The following is a 7,232-nucleotide window of genomic DNA, read 5'->3' as shown; positions in this document are numbered from 1 at the left end:
GAGCTGAATGTTAACCTTTCCAGTGTAATGATGTCTGTTTTTATTATCTTGCTACTACTGTACCAGATGATTATACAGTATTGAACTTGAGGATGATGTCTTGCAGTGATTGAATCAGCAGAGGTTGTATCTAACTCCTTCAGTTTCTCCCAGAATGAACAGAATCACCTGAGAGTATGAATAATAAAATTATAAAAGACATCCCTATGGTGAAGGGGTTAATACCTTCACTGTTACAAGCCTAAATATAAACGTAAAATGTTCAGAGAGGTTGGACATGATTATACTAAGTTCCTTGGATAAAGGAAATGACAAATGTAGAATATATTATCGCCTGATAAAATGAAAAGTGTTGTAGTGACATCGAGGTGTATTGCATTTACTTTAACCTGACAAGATCTATAACCCCTTTCAACTTGGTTGATGACCTTGTGTAAATCAGATTGGAGGGTTCATTTTATTTTTAACCATGAATACCCATTCTTAACTTATAACTGTGGCTCATCAAAATCTATGCAGCCACAGTTTAATAATCAGTTTGTGAATGGCCCAGTTCTCTCAAATTATTTAAAAAGAAAACAAAAGAAAAAAAAATCGGAGGGTAAAGTAGAGAGGATAAATTGGATCCCAGGACTTCTTTTTAACATTGACAACTACACAGGCCCTTTTTGTTGACCTTGCTGTGTAGAATATTTGGAACATGGAAAGAAGTGTTAAATTATTAGTGAAAATTAAATGCTAGTCTCACAGAGTAGATCTACTGCACAATATACAGTATAAAAGTTACAGAGACTTGGAATCTGTACGATCGCCCAAGTAAGTGATGACTCGCTTTCTTTAATTTGGACAAACTCCATGGGTCTGACAACGTCCACTTGAATGAGAGTTAGGAGACAGGAACAGTCTTTGCCTTCCCTGGAAACATTATTTATGGCTTTAATAAAAAAAAAAAATAATAATTAAAAAAAAAAAAAAAATAAAAAATAATAATTTTGCGAAAATATTAGTTAAGTTTAGCGTTTACTTCTTTTTAGGCCAATAACAATAATTAAGAAAAACCGACATCCGCCTAGGACACCCCTGCATCTCACAAATAGCTGGCCAACAACCCGACCTGTGCCCACACTGTCACCAGCCAGAACTGGCCTCTATTGCAATATCACCTAGACTGCTCTTCCACTGCCTGTCTATGACTCACACTATGTGACAGTCTCGTGAGACAAGTGTCACGTTGACACTGCCGCTGAAATTGTTGCACTTTCCACTGTCGCTTCTCTTCTCTCTCCTGTCTCCTTATACCCTCTGCCTGGCTAGGCATAGCACCTCTTATCTACTTTCACCTACTCTGCCTGCGTCCATCTGCCGTCATGCAGAGGATGCTCCACTTATAACACTTCAGATAACACTTGTGGGCTCTACACCCTGAGCCCATGTTCATACTATTTCGATAGTTGGATGAATCTTAATAACAGCAACAACAACAACATGATAAACAACAAGGGGCGCAAAACTGACTGCTGGTGCACACCATCATTCATGGAGAACTCATCACTCAAATCTCCATTCACCCTTACCAGTGTGTGAGCACCCACATACATAGCCATAACCACCCTAACTAGCCACTTCTCAATCCCAAGCTTACTCATTGCCCACTTCACCACTTTTCTAGGGACTTAGTCAAAGGCCTTCTCGAAATCAACAAAAACATAGTACAGTATACATATAAATGAGGGACGCGTCCCAGGACCCCTTTGGACCCCCCACCTAAACTCCCCCCCCCCCATTTTGAAGTAAGCAGTACCTGTATACAATTGCAGAGAAGGAGGTGGCCTTATTCTTACTTGTAAATCTCCTTTTTCTTCGTCACAATCCCAACGGTGGAAGCTGCAAGGCCTAAAGCACGCCCAATCACCGAGATTCCCTTCCCCTCCTCATGGGGTCTTATAATTTCCAATTTCCTTTCCAGAGTTAGAGTATGGTGCTGCTGCTTCTTTGCAGCAGGCTCCCCCAATGCTGGAGATGATGCAGGGCGCTTGGGAGGCATGGCGAAACAATACGAAAAGGTGAAGAGCTGCGAAAATATCCTCATGTGCAATGAAATTGCGGAGAGGAGGGACGTGGACTCAACTGAGAAGCGCGCGAAAATTTGTTTACCAGAGAAGGGTTAACTCGTTTTCTCTTGGCAAGCGAGTGTGGTGCACATTTTGAATTTTTCATACAGTATTCCATTAACCCCTTCATAGCTGCCGGCCTTGAACGACGCTTTACCGTTTCAGTGTCAGTGACGTTGAGTTAGGGCATCCTATAAAAAACTGCGAACAATTATGGTAAGGGAACGAAGGTCACTGGTGTGTTTACACGACCTTACTCTACCATCCCAAGCATTCTTATGTTACATGCGCCCTAATTTTGAGTAAGTTTCTTTCAGCAAGAGAACATAATTTACCACCTTCAAAATAGTCAGGAAAATACAGACAACAAACTAGAGGAATGTGAATTGAATTGGTAAGGTCTTTAGGCTGTATGCCTACATGAAAGATTATGGGTTTTACAATTTTAAGAGACAATATGGAACAAAAATGTTTGCTAATCAGAAAAAAAAATTACTTTTTCATCCCACATGTTCTCGTAGGTTAGAATTCAGTTCACATTCTTCGTTCGGTATTGCTCTTCCAAATACATTTCGGACCAACTGAGTTCTGCCCCTTAAAGTTAGTGTACAGTACATTTACTGCTCATTCTTTTGTTTGTTCTTATGTGTGTGTGTGTGTGTGTGTGAAAGAGAGAGGATGGATACAAATAATAATGTATTCCATTATTGCTTTCATAGATGCTGACCTTGAACAACACCTTCCTGTACCGGTGTCAGTGATGTTGAGTTAGGGTGAGCTGTAAAGAACTGCGAGCAATTATGGGAAGGGAACGAAGGTCACTGGTGTGTTTACACAACCCTACTCTACCATCCCAAGCACTCAGGCGTTCACAGTTCACTTCATCCCAGATGTTTTCGTCGATGTTTACATGTTAATGTAACAGGCATCCTTATTTTATTAATTAATACATGAATCATAGCAAATCACAGGATGGGTTTAGGGGAGAAAATTAAAATAATAAAAAAAAGCCAGGTGTGCCAGATGAGTCTTTTCACATATGTAAGAAAAAGAAATTGATTTTAGAACTTTGAAAAAATGGTCCCAAGGCCGATCACGGGAGCATGCAAATTTCTGAACCCACAGTCATTCAGGGGGCTAAATATAGCCTTTATTTTAAGCAGTAAAAGCACCTTACCAAATTGGTTCTTCCTGATAGTCTGTTATATATTTCAGATTATTTCTGGGTTGGTAAATACAGTAAATGTTTCTTGTTAAATGTTTCCCCGTCATTTATAGCTGTTCTGGTGAGACAACTCTTGTTTATTTCGTTAACATAATGGTGGAAGGGACTGTTCTTCCCTAAGTGTTTAACTAAACCTGGCCAAACCGAGCATATCTGTACCTAATAATTTAACCTAATCTAACTTCCAGTTGGGAAATTGGGAAACGATATCCACCTTTGAGCACGCTGAGTTTCTTCCACTGCGCTGGAAACGATCTTAGCGGAAAGTGATGATAATAACAGGGATGAAATTTTTCAGCAAGAAAAAGTAATTTGCCAAACTGAAAGTTGTCAGAAAATTACAGAAACAAGCTGGAGGATTATGAATTGAATTGGTAAGATTTTTCTGTTGCTTCAAGTGTATATTGAGAGAGACAAGTATCTTCCCAAAGTCTGATGAAAATAGGGTGGAAAAATCGAACCATTTGAAACACGCACTAGTAGAAACAGGGTTTTCACTGTATTTCGCCTGGTGTAAATTTTCTTCAGATGGAACTGGGAAGATAGTTGTGTCTTTAATTGTACATTTACCGGTAAATAAATCAATCTAACAGTACTTGTGTTTTGTTTCTGCCGGATTAATCGTGATTTCACACTATTCAGGCACCTCTTCACACCATACAGTATAGTCTGGATAATCGGGCTATCTCTGTGATTTCCTTTCGTATCGATTTTCGTATCAACGAGACAGATATTTTCATATTGTGGAATTTGTCCTATATTCATCGCTTTCGTACCATCGCAAATTTGTCCTTCAGGTTTTCATATTTCGAAGAGGTATTGTATATACAGTAAGTCCTCGTATTTGGACGCATTTTACTTCGATGCCTCATTTTTCGCACGTGAAAAGTGTCCAAGTTGTCTCACAATTTGCATATTTCCCCACAATTTGATGTTCCCAGCTGGCAGCCGACGACGCATACCGATGCTGATTTGTTGGCGGCCATCTTGCGACCACCCTGTCCACCATAACCGACATGGCAACCACCTTTGGTGCATACACCAGGACTATGCCTGAGGCAACCAACATCCTGTCAACCTTGAGTGATCTGAAGTCTCAAGTGATAGCCATCTACAACAGAAACATAAAGGAGCAGAAACAAGCCCAGATCACATGATATTTTCACGAGAGACAGAATGAGGCTGCTATTCTGCAAGACCTGGATGTGCCAGCAGGGATGGATGAAGGAGGAGAAGTGGACAGAGAGGAAGTGGAGGTGCTGGAGCCTGGGTTCAGCTTTGAGGTCTTTGGCATAGGTGATGTGGCTTCCCCAGAGAGGCCCATGTCACCTAGTAAGTAGCCCATCTACCCTCAACACACCTTCACCTGCTACTCAAGCCAGTCTTCACTTTATTTCTGGTAAGGATTTTTGGTGTTGCAGCTCTTTATAACAGCTTCAATGTCTTTTCAGGTACATGTTTATTGTGTTCTACTGTTTTAGCACTCGTTAACACTCTTCATTAAATTTTGAGTAGGGCCTGTTTGGTGTTATAGTACTTTATGATAGGGTAGGTACATGTCCCACCAGAACGCTTCTCAATTTTTCCCATTGATTCTTAACTTCACATTTCGACGTTTCACGCGGTTTTGACGGAACATCCACAGCACGAAAAATGAAGATTCACTGTCTATATAAACTATGAAAAAACCCAAACCAAAGGTGTAAAACACATTACTGAACAGTTAGGACACAAAGATTTGTAATGATTACTCCTTTTCAATCCAGTGATGTGCTCCTGTATTAAATTCTTGCTACTTCCAGGTGATTCTGTTTAGTTTAGGAGGATGCCACAGTTCTGAAGGCTATATCCTAAGACCATAATATTTAAGCCAAGATTACAAAGAAGACTAACCCCCAGTTTCTGATATCACTATTAAGGCAAATGATGGAAGCTACATGAAGTTAGGCCTGTTTTCCTCATAGCTAATAACACAGTGTATGATGGCCAGCAGTTTAACAATTTCCCCTCCTCACACACTTGTACAGTTGACTGTCATAAATCTGAGGCATGCTTACATTTTCATGTCCGCAAGCAGCAGTACAATGGTCTGTTTTCAGGTGAACACAATAATATCATCTGGGAATATCAAGAATGATATGATGTCCTCAGACTGAAGGGGTTAATGGTACAAATATTTATATATATTACCAGTACTAAAACAGTACTTTAGTCTACATTGATATTAAATTAGTACTTGAGTCTACTGTATAGTCGTATCCCAGGTAGCTTGGAAGTCTAGTGTTTTTCCCTTTATTATGTACTGTCTGTGCCAGTGTATGTATAAGTTGACCCCTAAAATTTTAAGGTGTATTTCACGTTTAGACCTATATTTGCTTGATAAGTCAACCTCCAAAATAAGGCAGCTGCACTTCCATCTGACTGTCAAGAATTTGTGCGTGTTAACCAGCAGACAACTGATGTAATTAGCACCAAAACAAAAGTTTACAAGCACCAGACACGTTGTACTAATGAAGTCCAGTATAAGGTTAAGGTGCTAGAATTGGTTCTTCCAGTAACTATAGCATGTCAGCATTGTGCCTCTGCTAAACTACTGCCCAAGTTTCATTTGATGTTACTCATAAACTGATGTTCCTTACCTGTTGGTATCACTCATAAAGCTACACAAACAAACATGCATTATGTGGCAGAAACATAAGGCCACACCACTTCCGTTACACTATCATGTTCTGAAAGGCTGAGTTTCTTCACTTCACTGGTACATCATTTTATTGTTGTGACTTGTAAACAAATCACAGTATAGTATTAAACATTTATTACAGAAATACTAGCAGTATAGCATGGTAATATCACATGTCAACACCAACTGAAACATCTTCAGTATATTGTATGCCACTGCCTTATTTTCGTCTCTGCCACGTATTGAGAAACTTTATGCTCAGCATATTAGTCGACACCTAGTTTTGAGATTTTTTTAAATATTTAAAATGTTGACCTATACATTGGGATATACGGTATAATGCATACTACACAGCAGTATTCTTGTCAATGGTTGTTATGCAAACTTTGTCGATATTGGAACAATATACCAGTAAACACTGTATAAGAGAATATTAAAGGTGGAATCTGCACTATCTACTGCCATGGAAGAGGTGGGGTGATGCCTCCTATACCTTCCAGAGTGCAGTACATGGCTATATCTGACAGAATATCCTGAGAATCTGAGAAGGATCAGTTCTCTAGGGCAGGTTAAAAAATGGCTGAGCATTCACTATCTTCTCTCAAAAGTTGTACAATTTTGTCTTGACAGGATACAAGCAAAATCTTAGGCCACCAATGATAGTGCAAATAATAAAAATACACATATAAAGATCAGTGAATATCAATCAATACATCATCCAGTCCTTTACTGCCCCATCAAGAGAGTAGAAGCTGGGACTAGGTTATTTAGTCCAGATAATTAAGGCAAAAATGACCAGTTGCCATCCTCATAAGAAGCATGATGTCAGCAATAAACCTCAACTACCTCTCACATGTACACCCTTGTGGGCCACATCTATGTCACCAGGCATCAATTGTTTTCTATCACAATAGCTGTACACTCTGTAAGTTAAAAGCACAGTTTCATTAATAACAGAGTGTAGGGTCATTTAAATGCTGGCTCAAAACAGATAATTAAAACACTTCAGAGGTGATGTCTTTATCATTATATTCTTCCTACCTGCAGATGACTGAATTTTGCTCCACATAGACTTTCTGAACTGGTGAGGTTAGATACAGCTTTCAATACATGAAGCCTTTCCTCAATGGAATAACGTCGTCAGAAAGTAGCAAGAATTAACTGTTAAAAACAGACAAACAAACACACACACACGCACGCACTGGAAAGGGTAAAA

The sequence above is a fragment of the Coenobita brevimanus genome, chromosome 26 (genome assembly GCF_032717465.1).
Source record: "Coenobita brevimanus isolate Jiangsu-jjx chromosome 26, ASM3271746v2, whole genome shotgun sequence".
Lineage (NCBI taxonomy): Eukaryota > Metazoa > Arthropoda > Malacostraca > Decapoda > Coenobitidae > Coenobita > Coenobita brevimanus.
Note: the sequence above shows the minus strand (reverse complement) of the source record.